This window comes from Pristis pectinata, chromosome 17 (assembly GCF_009764475.1).
Source record: "Pristis pectinata isolate sPriPec2 chromosome 17, sPriPec2.1.pri, whole genome shotgun sequence".
Lineage (NCBI taxonomy): Eukaryota > Metazoa > Chordata > Chondrichthyes > Rhinopristiformes > Pristidae > Pristis > Pristis pectinata.
Genome location: NC_067421.1, coordinates 31,051,434 through 31,067,394, shown reverse-complemented (window position 1 = coordinate 31,067,394; position 15,961 = coordinate 31,051,434). Strand labels below are relative to the sequence as shown.

Below are 15,961 nucleotides of genomic sequence, written 5' to 3'. Positions count from 1 at the left end.
AGAAAATGTCTGATTTCACCCTTCCTTCTTTCTTTGGTAACAGAGATACCTAACCTGCTCATGTGCCTGGGATTTTCTGTCACTTTAGTAGGTAAAGGTGTTTCTGGTGCTGCCATTACAAAGCATGAGCCCTTGGTGCCAGCCAGGTCTTGTTTATGTGATCCTGAACTGGCTGTATGGTGGTTGGCAAACTGCTGAGATGGTGACTGTGTTCTGATTTGTATTGGTCAGAACAGACATGCCAATTGTTTTTAAACTTGGAAGCAGCATGATGAAAATCAGATTGCCATGGCAAGGTTTTTCTCATATTCCACGGGTAGCTTACAACCCAATGGTATGAACATTGATTTTTTCCAGTTTTAAGTAACCCACACCCCCGGTGTTCTCCCACACACACTCACCTGTCCACCTAGTTTTCTTCTTCCTTAGTTTACCTTTCCCATCCCTTCTCCCCATCTGGATCCATCATCCCCGCCCATCATCCCCTCCCCACATGGTTCCACCTATCACCTACCAGTCTAGGTAACCATTTTGATTAGGTGACTGTTTGGCAGAACACCTGCGCTCCGTCTGTAACCACGATCTGCATCTCCCTGTTGCCAGTCACTTCAACTCCCCCTCCCACTCCATCACAGATATGTCAGTCCTTGACCTCCTCCACTGCCAGGAGAATTCCAAGTGCAAACTGGAGGAACAGCATCTCATTTTCCATCTTGGAACCTTGCAGCCTAATGGCATGAGCATTGAATTCTCCCACCTGAAGTAATCCCCACACCCCCCCCCCCCCTCCACCATGCCTCTTCTTTTCTTCCTTTTCCTAGCCTATTTCTCTTTTTCTACCCCTTCTTTTTCCTCCTTGCCTTTGACCCATCGTCCAGTGGATCTGCTCTCCCCTCCTCCCCCGCACCTGCCTATCACTGTCTCTTACCTGCATCTACCTATCACCACCTTGTGCCCACCCCTCTTCCCCTCTTTTGTCCACCTATCACAGCTCTGCTTTTCCTTCCTATATATTGGGTTTCCCCTTTTCCTATCTTCAGCCCTGAAGAAGGGTCCTGACCCAAAACGTTGACTGCCTGCTTTTCTCCATTGATGCTGCCTGGCCTGCTGAGTTCCTCCAGCATCATTGTGTTTTTCAACTAGATTCCAGCATCTGCAGTCCTTTGTTTCTCTACCTACCAGTCTCGATCCCACCCACACCATACTGCTATATACTGGCAATCTTTCCTCTTCCCTCTCTGTCCTGATGCAGGGTCTCATTTTACAGCATTTTACAGTTTTTGCCTCTATGGATGCTGACTGATCTGCTGAGTCTTTCCAGCATTCTGTTTCTTGTTCTAGTTTAATCAGTTGAGAAGGCCTGTGCGGATCATTGTGAATTGTTAGTTTGGTATCAACCGAGCTGAAATGGTACAGAGATGTGTATTTTGTCTCACCTGCAGGTGATAATGGCATTGAACTCCCATTGGAGTTCATGGCATAATGAACTCTCAGATGATCCAAGGGTTAATATCGTATTCACTTCACTGGAGAAAGGAGGCAGAAAAAAAACATCTTCCCCTGGGGCTCCTTTGACCCTGGAATGAATCCAAATAATCCTTTCCTGTCCAACCCTACCTGTAAACGGCTCCATTGAATCTGGTGACTCCTGGCACAAAGGCGCGTTCAAACAAGCAAATGCTGTGCTTTGGTTGCTATGGCAACCAGCATTTACTTCAGAGAGGCCCAACCCAGATCCTTCCTCTGGCAGGCCTCTGCAGTTTATTCACCTATGGCTCATTGTTAAGTCTCCTGGGGAGGGGGAGGGGAAGGGGGAGGGTGGAAAAACAGGAAGAGTGAGAAAGGAAAAAAAAATCTGCTGTTTGATCAACAGCAAGTGCTCTCCCAACCAGAATCTCCTCCTTTTCCTATTCTTTTAAGCTAATAAGGAATGGCAAACAGTCTGCGTAAAGGGAAAAGCCAGTCTGCTTCTCATAGCTCCCTGACTGAGGCCAGTGTGTGTTAGGCATTTGGTATGTTTACTATGATATTCTAGAAAGGAGACCAAGCCTTCCAGTGTGCATCGTATGAGTCAGGACAGGGTAGAGAGAGTCTTGTACTGAAGCGTCTACAGGCTTGTCATATTGGAGTCCTGCAGCACTTATCAACGCCTGTCACATTCCTGAGCTGTGATCACCATTACTCTGTTGAAGGGCTGATGTCACAGAGAATCTCTCTCCTCTGTTGTGTTCTGGTAAACTGCGAGCAGTCAGCAACTCCCTCCAGCCTTTGCACTGTCTACAATCTGCCGCCCGCACTGCCTGGTGCTGCTGCATGGGAATCGTGTGGATCCGTAACCTGCGGCTGACAAGATTGCTTAAGTACCAACCTGAAAATAGCGCCTGTCCGCCTTAACAATCGCTCCAAGGGCACTGTGTGCTTTTGCTTCCTTTCTTAAGGGACAAAATGGCCCATTATCTGTCCCCGTTACCTGGGATTTCTGTAAGCAGCAAGATTTATGGCTGCAGCACTGCCCGCCAGCTCTCCCTGTGAAAGGGACGTATGAATTAATTAAAGCCTTATTAGGTGCCCTGCTGTAAGGCTTTTGGAGCTTGTCTGACGAGGGGAACGAGATTCTTGGTATGAACTTCTGAATTCTCTCGTCACTCCGGGCTGAAATTAAACCAGAATGGAAGCCGTAAACCAAAGAGACGGTGAGATTTCTCAGCAAGCAGCTGGCGGCGGAGGGATGAATTGGGATTGACAGAGAAACCAGGACACCTATTTTCTTCCTTTTTTTTAAGCATACTTTTTTGTACCTTTTTTTTCTTTTTGTAAATGGATTATCTGGGAGACAAGCTGACAGTGGCTCAGAGCCACATGGCACAATGGATGGGTACAGTGAGACGGTCATTGCAAGAAGCCTTGAACCTTGTCAACACAGCCGTGACCCAGGACCGGAGTGGCAGTGGGGAGCATTCCAGCAGGGCTCCTCTCAAACGGACTTCGTCCTTTCGGCACTTTGCTTCCAGGAGCCGGGAATCATTCAGGCGGTTTTCAGTACGAAGCCAACAGAGGTTTCAGTCTTTGAGGAAAAGGAGCACACTCTCAACCAGTTCAGATACTCAAGACACTGTAAGCATTTCTTCTGATTTTTAAAAAAATTCCATGCATTGGAATGAATTAAGGAAGAGGGTGACGTTGGTAGTAAATTGTGTCTGGCTAATGTTTCGGGGTAGCCAAGCAACATTTCACGTGTTGAAAAATGTTTTGAAAAATTTATATTTGATGTGCTTTCATGTAGCAACAAGACGTGTTTCAAAATTATATTTGAGCATATTTGTCACATGTGTATCATTTTCCTGCTGAGAACCTCTTCATCATCACTGATTGTATCTCAAGTTATTTGCAAAGTTGCATTTTTGGGGGTTCGAATAGGTAATGGTGGTGTATCCAAGTTGATAATTTGTGGTTCAATTTACTGTGCACTTGTAAAAGTTCTGCAGGGCGCAGGCTTCCTCTTGGAAGCAGAACCTGCAGACTTTGTGTGCCCTTTTGAAGATGTCCTGGTGATTGGTTTCATTGTTAGATGTAGTGTTATTTTAATCCCCTTCTGCACTTCACACATCCCCTTCACACATCCAAGTCAAATGCGGACTCCTTAGATAAAGTCTCGGTGGCATCCAGTCCACAACAAGCACGTTACACTGAATGCGAGGATGTCATGCTTTAACCCTAACACCAGCAGAGCATCTTTTACTACACCACAGTGACCATTTTTCATCCAACACCAGTCATTTTTGTTAGCCTTTGAATAATGGTGTTAATTTGTTGCTGTGCTTTAAGCAGGCTTGAACGGTGGATTGTAGGAGCTGGCTTCCACCATCCATGCTAATATAACCTATTCCACCTGAGTTGGGACAACTTTCATCTAGTAGGCATCAATCTTTTATTTGATTATGGCCAGTGACAGTTGAAAGGCAATGTTGTCAATGCTGCTACCCCAATATCCTTGAACAGAATTACTTCATTAGATTGTGAGCAATGTATTATTCCTCAGCAAATTTTCAAACCTGGGGCATTTTATAGGAGTTTGTGTTTGATATAAGTAACAAAGACAGTGCAATCATATTATGAAATGTTTGTAGCATCTGTAGTGTCAGACAGACTGTGGTTTGCTCTGTGCTTCTCAGTTTGGGACGTTGCTTCAGAATTGCCCTCTCCCTGACTCATTTGATTCTAAATCTGCTATCACACTTTCCCCTTGGAGGATTGCAGTATGATTTCAGGCTCCAATTAAACTGAAGGCCCAACTTTTAAAGATGGTTATTGTCCCTGAATGAATATGAATGTAAACTTAACACTTGTTGATAGAAAATTAGTCAAAGGAAGATAATCTAACTAAAAAAAAGTTTTATATTTATGTTGTTTTTTTTCAATGCAAAACATCATAAGGCACTTCATAGGTTCAAGTGAATAAGTCATAAGGAGATAAAAGGGAAGATGACCAAAGCTTTGGTCCAAGAGCTGTGTTTTGAGGAGTAGCTGCCAGGAGGAAACTGAAGTAGAGACCAGGGGAGTTGTAGGGAAGGAATTCCAGAGCAATTAACTTTGGTAAGTGAATTCTCAGCTGTCAGTGACAGAACAATTAAATGTGGGGATGATCAAGAGGCCAGAAGTGGAGCATTGCAGAGATTGGGGAAAGTTTGCAGTGAGGAACAGAGATGTACTGTTAAACTACCTATCACACATCCACTTCGCTTCCACTCCAATATCAAAACCAAAGCTGTCTTATACAACTCTCACTGCAAAATTTGTCACATTTCCCTCAACTTAATCCAGCTCCTCTCCTGTGCACGATGCAGTTCTGTTGAACTTGTAATTATGCTCCAAGCCCAACATCTTGTTCATGACTAAAATTATTTGTTTGTTCCCCTGAAACATTATCCACCTTTTACCTCGAAACCACCTTTTTTCTCCACTTCTCCTTCTCCACCCCTGAATAATCCTATTGTAGTCATATCTAGTTACCCTGAGAATTGACCCCTTGAATATTCTTCTCTTCTATGAAACAGTCAACCTGCCAAAAGTTGTCAGCCTGTATCATACTCCATAAGAAATCCAAGACTTCATATCTCACCAGCTTTCACAGTCCACTCTCAATGTGTCAATTGAAAATCCTGCTGACTTGCTGACTTGGGTGGCACAGCGGTGCAGCAAGTTGAACTATTGCCTCACGCTGTCACAACCAGGTTCAAGCCTGACCTCAGATGCTGCACGTGTGGAGTTTGCACGTTCTTCCTGTGATTGTGTGGGTTTCCTCTGAGTGCTGGGGTTTCGTCCCACATCCCAAAAACACATGGGTTGGTAGTTTAATTGACTGCTGTTAATTGTCTCTAGTCTGTAGATGAGTGTATTGATGGGAATGTCGAGAAAATAGGTTACAGGGAAAAGTAGTGGGAGATGGGATTGCTCTGTAAATGGCATAGATTCGATGGCCAAAATAGTCTGTCTATGTTGTATGGAAACATACAGGAACTATTGTGTCTGAGCTCTGGCCTCCCATACATTTCCATGCCTGTGCTTGTCAAAATTAATCCCTTTGCAATGCTTTAAAGCAGCTCTTCTAATTCTATGTTCATCTTTTGGGAACTGATCAATAAAGTACAATGTAACCTTGAGGACCACAGATTTTCTGGACTGAAGAATTTAACAATTTTCAGTTAGTGACTTTGCTGCTTCCAATTACTCATCTTCTAGACCAATCCATTGTTTGTTTACAAGTCTCAAAATCCGTTCTTTTCCCTTTCCTTTTCCCATTAATTTCTCTTGCATTGCATTCCACTCTCTCAGAACTTTCCTTTTGTTCTCTCCTTCCCTTCAACTGCTTACACATCTTAAAACTTGCTAATTTTTTTTTGCCATTCTGGTGAGAATTCATTGACCTGAAATGTTAACTCTGGTGTTTCCTTCATAGATCCTGCATCATCTAATTAGCATGTTCAGTATTTTCTGGGGATTTTTAGCACCTTCTGCTTTGGTATCATTCCTTTATTCCATGAGCATGCTGCAGCATTTGTTTTACACACGTAGGGAGGGTTGCCTTGACTGAAACTTCATTAATGCAGGTCATTTTGTAACTTAGATAGTTGTAAATTATACCCAGAACACTCACTTGTATGTAAACGATTTATTTTATTTTAAGTATCAAACTCCACCTGAGTTAAGGCTGTGTAAGTGAGATCAGATGCTGTCCACAAATAGGAATATGGAGACACAAGAGACTGCCGATGCCGGAATCTGGATCAAAGACCAGTCAAGATGAAGGGTCTCAACCCGAAGTATCGACTGTCCATTTTCTTCCATTTGCTGCCTGACCTGCTGAGTTCCTTTAGCATGTGTGTTGCTCAGGAATCGAATATTCCTGGTCATCTACCCAACCACTTTCACAACAGCACCCACTGCCCCATCCTCCTCCACCTCTCGCTGCCCTCTGATGTCCATGGTTCTTTGCTCCATATATTCAAAGTCTGGGGTCTTGTCTTGATCCAGGGTGTTCTCTGATTCAATTCTACTGCTGAAAGCCAGCATGGACCCCATGCAAATTGTCTCCTTCCATGTTACAATAAATAATATAAGTTAAACCTGTCACAATATAATGCAAGAAACTCTTTTTGATTTATCTACTGGACTAAGGATGCTGGGGCAGTAACATTAACAACACCCATTCATGTAGCAATTTTACTGTAGAAAGTCTCATGGTGCTTCACATGAGTAATCAGGCAAAATTTTATACCAAGTCAGAAAGAGGTATTATCAGAGGTGATAGTTTAGAGAAGATCCCTGCTACCCAGTCCAATATTGACAGTGCGTCATTTTAAGTTCATGTGTGTGTGCTAACAAAGCATGCAGGTTCAGGTTGGGCTTGTGCCTCTGTTATCCAGGTCAAGATGGTTTCTGTATTATTAGTGCATGTGCCCGATGTTCTTGATTCTCAATATTTAGTGTCTTATCCACCAACTGACCAATAGCTGTTTGAGATTGGTACATTTACAAAAATAGTCAGCTGGGGCTGGGTTCAGATTGGTTGTAGTCAGGTCTGGCTTGACTTTTCATTTTAGACACAAATAAGCCTCAAGCTGAATGTTTTGAAAGGTTTCAGTCAGTCCGTTGGAGGCAAAAGCACTGGAGGTATGCTGACTGGGAAGGGAGTTCCAGAGCTTGGGGCCTAGGATTTGAAGGCATGCCTTCCATTATGGGCTGTAAGAAGTGGAAGGTGCACAAGAGGCTGGAACTGAGGTCGTGCAAATCAAAGCTGCCGATTAGCAAGGTCAGATTTGGAGTCACTGGATGAGAGGGATGGGGATAATCCAACCACAGCCTCTGCAGAGAACTGTTATTTGGAAGTATCTTTATTGTTGCTGGCTGAGCTTCATGTATAAATTGGGGAAGACTAACCTAGTGCTCAGAATTAGACTTTCCAGGTTATCGCCTGAACTTGTACAACTTGTGGGTGGAAGTGCAAATTGCAGATCACTTAATTGATTGAGGTTAAAAATACACGAAGCATTTAAATTGTTCTTATTTATACCAGGCTGATTCTCCTCACCACGGTCAGTGGGATGAATTTGGTTAGGTTTAAATCTCTTTCTCCTGTAGGTTAATTTGTTTTAGTTGACATTACAAAAGCTACTGGTTTCATCCCTCCCCCCCTAGCCTCTGGAGGTTGCCAGCTGGCATGTTCTTTGCATTTGTGGAGAGTGGATTTTGATTGCTATTAGTGACTCATGATTGTCAGATCCTGCTGTGAGTAAGCTGGAACTGATGCATGGACTAAGATGACAGAATCAGAATGCTAATATTCCATTCCTGGCTTGATATCTTCCATCACAGTAGATGAATACCTTCATGTTAGTTCCAGAAGTTGCTGTTGTTTGAGCCACTATAATGAGGAGGTTGACTTTCAAACATCTGGATTTCAGAATGACTGAGCAATGTTAGAATGGGAGATTTTCTTCACCTGCCTGGTAGGGGTTGGAAGCTTTTTTTTCCTGAATAACTAGTGGGTCAAAGTGCTGTGGTATTGTTGCAAAAGCTAGGAGCAGTCCACTGTACTATGGACTTAAGTTATGCCCACACTGTGTGAAACTTTCAGGAGGAGGATATGTACATGATTGGGTGGGGATGGAAGAAAATGTGAAAGAATATCTTAATTATTCAGAATAAACATAATGTATTTTAAGAGCATTTGCAATTTTAGGTTCAAGTGCAACTATAAAATGCCATCACACAGTTTTCTTTTGATAAGTGATACTCTCCACAGTCTTTAATATCTTTTCAGCTTTATTTGTGTCTAATAATTAGGGTGTGTGCAACAGATAGAATAACTGAGAGGAAGGGTGATGTAGTGCAATTTATATAAAGGTGCTGAGATGACGCAATCCACAAAACAACAGACACCTGTGCAAGCAGTGTTATTCTGGATTTTGTAAGAATACCATATCCACCTTTATTTAACTAGTGTAGGAATGTGCCCTTCCCTGTGTACAATGTAATGAGGGTTTTTCAAAATGAAAACAAGATTAGTCTTGCATGACAGTTCTGACTATAAAACACTGATACCTTTAAAACCAGAGTCTAAGTGTCAATTTTCAAGGATTGGTGAGTGAATGAAATACTTTGTTTTCATTTGCCATTGGTCGTTGTCCATGTTCTGAAAAGCACAATTGGAAAGTTGGTAGAGTTGGAGGTTCTTAAGTCTTCACTTATGGAGCAGGTGCAAGAATCAAAGTTTCCTATCGCATATCTCCATCTGTGTATGTAAAAGGCAGTCACGTATGGGGCATGAACATCCACGGATCAACATACCGATGTATATTTTGAAGATGGGGTAAAAGATGAGCACTTTACATTGAGATGTGTCAGAACACTTACAGTGATTGCACTGAGCATAAGCATAAACTATGTCTGCTTGCACAGAAAAATCACATTAACATACTTCCAAGAAAAATCTTTGTAATGTATGGAGAGTTACAAAACAAGTAAGTTTATAGCAATTGCTAAACTGATGTGAGAAATCCAATGAAACCATTGAGGTTTATTGGCTTCAAGGGACAATAGAATGAATTTTCTGAGTGCAAAATGCCACCAATCTGACTTTTAAACTACAGTAGTACAGCTCAATAACCAATGCCTTCCAAAGCTGGAAGACATCAAGCAACACATGATGAAGGATCCATACCCTCAATATTATCTCGTACGTTAATTCATCTGTGGCCTTTTTCTGAAATTTTGTTTTTATTTTGGATTTCCAATATTTATCGGAACATTTTTAACCTGGATTGTCTCGTCACTTTGTAAGTAATACTTTTGTATAGTTACAAAAGGTGAGGAGAAGGGCATTGTAATTGGAGAATTCAGGGAGAGGTGGTGAAATTCTGGAACATGTTATTAGAGGTGTTAGATGCCTTAGCAGGCTTGTAAGTGGATTGATCTCTGGGGCCTAATGAGATATATCCCAGGATGCAATGGGAGGCAAGGGAGGAGATTGCTGGGGCCCTGAAAAAGATTTTAAAACCTTAATTGGCCACTGGATCCTGTGGGCTCAAACCTTTTGGCCAGTCTCCTGTGTGGGGCTTTGTCAAGCGTAAACTCAGCATGGCTTTGTTTGGGGGAGATTCTGCCTGATTGAATTTTTCAAATTGGTAGCAATATGTACTGATGATGTCTGTGTGGTAGATATAGTTTGCATTGACTTCAGTAAGAAGTTTGGCAAGGTCCCACATGGGAGACTGGCCAAAAGGTTTGAGCCCATGGGATCCAGGCAAGTTGGCAAATTAGATCCAAAATTGGCTTGTCAATAGAAGGCAGAGGGTGCTAGTGGATGGTTGTTTCTGTGGTTTTGTGACCAGTGGGGTACTGCACGGATCAGTGTGGAACCTTTACTGTTTGTTGTATACACTAACAACGTGGATATGAATATAAGAGGTATGATTAGTAAGTTTGCAGATGATGCAAAAATTGGTGGTGGTGTTGATAGAATAGACCTGGGCAACAGGGTGCTAGTGATCCATTGATAAGATGGGCAGAGCAATGGCAGATGGAATTTAATCTTGAAAAGTGTGAGGTGATACACTTTGGGAGGTCAAACAAGGGTAGGATATATACAATGAATGGTGGGGCCTTGAGGATTATTGAGGAGTAGAGGGACTTCAGTGTTCAAGTCCTCAGATCCGAGAAGGTGGCAGCACAGATAGATAATGTGTTCCAGAAGGCATATGGAATACTTGACTTCACTTGTAGGTACATAGAATATTACAGCAGGGAGGTTATGATATAAGTTTATAAAACATTGGTTAGGCTGCAGCTGGAGTATTGTGTACACCACACTATAGGAAGGACTTGATTGTGTTGGGGAAGGTGCAGAGCAGATTCACCGTGATGTGGTCTGGGATGGAGGGTTTCAGATAAGACGAGAGATTAGATGGACTGAGTTTTGTTTTCCTTGGAGGGGAGGAGGCTGAGGGGGGACCTGATAAGAGGCATACAAAATTATAACAAGTATAGAGCAGGTGGATAGTAGGAAACCTTTCCACATAGCAGAGATACCTAAAACTAGAGGGCATAGATTTAGGATGAGAGGTAAGAGATTCAGAGGTTTGAATCGGGAACACACTGCCTGAGTGAGTGGTAGAGGTGGTCTCACAATATTTAAGAAATATCCAGACGAGCACTTGAATCGCCAATGCATAGAAGGCTACGGACCAAGTTCTGGTAAATGGGATTAGTATTCATCGGTACTTGATTGTTGGTATGGACATTGTGAGCCAAAGGGCCTAGTTTGTGCTGCATGACTCTGTAAGCCTCTATCCACAATGTATTGTGATAAAGCAAAACATCTTAAATGTTAATTTGGAGTTTTACAGAATGGGTTTGAATGGAGAAATCTGTGGATTTCAGTGGTGCAATGGGGTACTTGTTGAAGTGTCATCCTAGGATCAGTGGTAACATACTTCTGAGTCAGATGGCTGTAAGGTTCAGTACATGAGCCCCCTAACATTCCACTAGAATACTAGGGTGAGATTTTCACTGTTGTGAGTACCACCTTTGGGATGAGGCATTAACCTTAAACCTCAGCTGTCAGCAAACCCCAAAGCGTTATTTGTGGAAGAGCAGAGTAGTTGTCCTGTTGTTCCATGCAGCCCTTATCCATGTTCCACAATATTTAACCAGTTGACTTTGTGTTTTATCTCCCTGATAGTGGAGCCTGGATCACAGTCTCAGCACAGGAGCTATTGCAATTGTACTGTTTATAAATTGGTCTCTTACCGCATTTATCATTGACTTTCTTAATTGGATGTGAAATGGTTTGGGACATTCTGGGATCATGAATGTAAACTCTTTATTTTGCCTGTATTTGAATATTCTGTGACCTTTTTTCCATAGTATTACAATAGTTCTTGTGCTGAGACTGTGATTGAATAAGTGGGCCATTCCGAATGGTGAGGGCTAAATGGCAGAACAAATATTGAAAGGTTCTTTGTCAGCTGGCTGTAACCCATTGGTAAACTGGATGTGATTCATTACACTCGGTCACTGGGAAGACCCATTTAGAAGAGAACAGACCTTCTCAGTAGCCAGTTAGCCTCGAGATTCTGTGTGTTGACCTTCAGGGAATGGCTGGTGAAGTTCATACTTGGGATGATAGCCCAGATCTTGCATGGTTAAAATCAAATTCATTTGATTGCTTCTAGACATTGGGTGAACATTTCACCAAAATGTAGCTTTACTTATAATTAAAGCCACACCCCACCCCACCCCACCCCATCAGAAATTTGAGTACCTTGGGTTCAGCCCATCATTCTGCCAATTGTACAAGATCTGTACTTGGGTTGATTTGTCTGAAAGCCTTTTTTTCCACCATGCATAAATATTTTACAGATTAGTCAATATGTTGTTGTCTACCAACAACACTATATAGAAAAACATTAGCTGGTCACTCTTTTCATTTGTTCCCTGGTACTTTGTGTAGATTGGCAGCCATGTTTGCTATTCAGGAAGAGAAAGCAAGGCATGGAAAGTGCTCTGAGTGATCCTAATGGCTGGATAATGCGCTGCATATATGCAAATTTATGTTTATTTCATCCCGGATAATAGACTAGCCTGTATAACATGATGGTGGAGACCTCTAATTGCACTTTTGAGTTTACACAATCAATGAGTGGTTGATCCACTCCTTGGTGCAGGTTCCTTCCATTCAGTTATTTAACAATGGCTTCCTGTGGTCCTGGTGGAAGTGAAGCTGAGCCTGGACTCCCTGAATTTGGTTAACTGGCAATTTGCTATCCAGGAATCTCTCTGCTCGACAAGAGATTTTGTAGGCAGCTTGGTTCATAGCCCATTAGAAATGTTAATAATTTTCTACATGTTTATGGACTCATTTGCCATAAAAGGTATAAAGCATAGAGCAACCAGCCCTAGCAGTATAATTGTCCATCTGCTTGTTCAATCAGTTGTAGAATATCACCTGCAGACACGTCATTTGGCCCAACTGGACCATGACAGTGACAAACAAAATACACACAGTATCAGCTAGAATTTTGTTAAAACACCATGTTCTCTTCCCATCTTAATCACAGACAAGAACTCATGCATGTAGGCAACCACCAACCAAGGTGTCTGCTGAAGTTGCATTATGGTGCTTCCCAGAAAGCACACACTGACAGCATTGTCCTAGACTTTACTCAGTGATCTAAACAAAGTCAGGAAACGTGGGTGGGATCTCCCTCCAGCATCCTCTGTCTAATTAGCACAGTGGATATAGAATATATTCTACTTACCTGCACTTTAATTATAAAGGTTTTATTTTCTCCCTACTGTGCATACAGTAACAATTTCCTTTGAAAGGAACTGAACCATTACCTTTTAATGAAAGAAACTTGAGCTTGGAAGGATAAAAATAATCAACTGATACACAGAATATTCTGTTATCCTGCCGGGACACTTAGTACTTCATGTACGAATGTAACTGAAGAGGGTCAAGTGCATTGTTGGATTGATGCCTTGAAAGGTTGATGCTTTCGAGAAGTCACAATATTTTCAGCAGCCCGTGCTTTTGGAGGACTTTTTTGGATGTTTTTCTGTCCTGAACAGAGTCAATAAATAGGGATGAGTGCATCATTTGGTGGAATGTACAGTATATGGTTTACTGGAAAGAAAGGCACTAATAGCCAGTCTTCCCTGAAAAAAGTTTATAAAATTATGAGAGACAGTCAGAATCTTTTTCCCAGAGTAGAACTGTCAAATACTAGAGGACATGCATTTAAGATGAGAGGGGGAAAGTTTAAAGGAGATGTGTGGAGCAAGCTTTTTTTACACAGAGAATGGGCTGCTGGGAGTAGTGGTGGATGTAGATACAATGGTGGTGTTTAAGAGGCTTTTAGATGGACACAATATGCAGAGAATGGAAGGGTATGGATTATGTGCAGAAGAGATTTAATTTTGTTCATTGTGTTCAGCACAGACTTTGTAGGCTGAAGGGCCTGTTCCTGTGCTGTACTGTTCCATGTTCTATTCTGTGTTTATTTTATTATCCCTGGAGTTTCCAGGGCTATGGTACTCTGCCTCACTGGTGTATAATCACCGAGTTTGCTGCATGGGAGAGAGAGTGGGTTAAGGAATCCTATGACAGTTTTTCAGATCAACACATTTCTAAACTTGTCACCCTGTTCCATAAAGTGTGAAAACTATAGTTAATAATGTGCTCGTTGCACAGAGGATGGAATATAAAAAAACCTTAGCATCTTGGGAACATTGTCAGGAGTTTCCACAAAGGTAGGCTAAATGGTGTCGGTAGCTTCTTGAATTGCTGCAGGCAGTTTACAAATTCCAGGTTATTAACACTGCCAATCAGAAACGCAGTCATGGTGAGTTTGGAGGTAATAGTGTGAATATTAAGGTGATACTGAAAGAAGTTCAGTTTCACCTTAATACCTCTGCTTGAACTGCCTCATCCCACCCAATCGTACACAAAGGTTGAAGGGAAAGAAGATGGTCCCCTCCCCTACTGGTGTCTGCAGCAGCCCATTCCTTGTAGACAGTGAGAAGAAATGAGACTTCTTTCATTTGCAGTGTCATTTCAAAGCGCTGCAGTGCTAACACCAAAATATTAAGTCATCTTTCATTCTGAGAGTATAAACATTAATTCTAATGCATAAATGGCTGACAGTGCGACATCACAATACCTAGTCAGTGGGATAGCAGGTCTTGAAGTTAACCTCTTTTGATTATAAAAATCTTCCCAGGTTAAATATAACAATTTAATGTTCAAACATATCTGTATTTATTCTTCAAATCATTCACCCATCCATTGGGTTTCTTTAATTTGATTGAGGAGCTGGTCTAATTTGGAAAGTAATATGAAGATTTGGGCTTGTTCTTAATCAGCAGCAAACAAGTAAACGTGGCACAATGTGTTGTTTGAATCTGCATTTGCTATATTTAGTAAAATTAAATTATTACTTTCCCATTGGGTTAAAATAAACTGGATTTCTATTTGCTGGTCAATAGCTGATGTGTGTGAGAACAGCTAGATTTCTATCATACTGAAGAATAATTACTTAGGTGAGCTACTAAGGATTGTCTGCATTGTTTAAGCTGTGCCCCAGTGCTTGAAAGAAGTAAATACCATTGTTCAGGGTATACAGGTCAAAACTTGGAATGATTCCATAAAGCTTGGAAAAATCAATTCCATTTCTAATTTATTCTTTCTGGGAAGCAAGATAAACATAGACTTTGGTATGTGGGAGCAAAGGTATTTTTGAATCATAGATCTGGAAAGTGTCTGAATTTATCAAGTGAAAACTTATAACACGCTTCCTCTCCTTTTTGTCTGTGCGTCGATGTTGAGGTGCAGCTACAATCGAACTGGACTCTTGTAGACATCAGAGACTGCAGAAGCTGGAATCTGGAGCAAAAAACAAACTGCTGGAGGAACTCAGCAGCTCAGGCAGCATCTGTAGGTGGAAATGATGAAGGGACTCGACCCAAAACGTTGACTGTCCATTTCCCTCTACAGATGCTGCCTGACCCACTGAGCTCTCCAGCTGTTTGTGTTCTGTTTTCTTGTGTTTATTATACTGAGGAATGGAGCATGTTCCGTTTTATGTTCCATTTTATGTTCCACATACTACATTTGTTCAAAAAAGGATGTGGGGATAAATCCAGTCACTGCAGCCCAGACTGTTTAACCTCACACCTGAGGAAAGTTCTGGAAACAATAATTAGGTACAGAACTTGCAATTACTTGGACAAACGTGGATTGATTTGGGAAGGCCAATTTAAAGGAAATCATGTTTTACTGGCATGATGAAGATTTTTAATGAAGTGACAAGGGGGTCAATAAGGAATATATGGTTCATGGGGTATATATTGATTTCCAAAAGGCATTTGATAAGATGCTACAGAGTAGGCTTATCAGCAAGATTGAAACCCATGGAATAAATGGGACTGGAGGAGCATGGATAGGAAATTGGCTGTGTAACAAGAAATACAGAGCAGTGGTGAAATACAGCTTTTGTAGATTGTAGGGAATTCCCCAGAGCTTGATAATAGGACCCTGATTCCCTTAATATATATTAATGGTTTGACTTAGGTATACAAGCACAATTTCCAAATTTGCAGATGACACAAAAATTGGAGGTGTAGTGAACTAGAGCACAAATAGTAATGGACATCAAGAAGATATAAGCTACTGGTTGAATAGACAAATAGGTGGTAGATGAAATTTAACCCTGTGTTAATATTGGTAGGAAGAATGAGCAGAGGCAATAAAACTAACAGGCAAAATTTCAAAAGGAATACAACAGAGAGTACTGAAGGTGTATGTTCATATTATGTTGGCTGTAGCAAGACAGGTTGAGAAATTGGTTCAAAAACATAGAGGATCCTGGGCTTTGTAAATAGAAGCAAAGAATACAGGAGC

General features: G+C 41.6%; 1 protein-coding gene across 3 annotated transcripts in view; it reads left to right on the top strand.

The window, feature by feature from the left end:
- Nucleotides 1–15,961, top strand: part of LOC127579399 (uncharacterized) — a 208,216-nt gene that overhangs the window by 138,332 nt on the left and 53,923 nt on the right. The window lies entirely within an intron of this gene.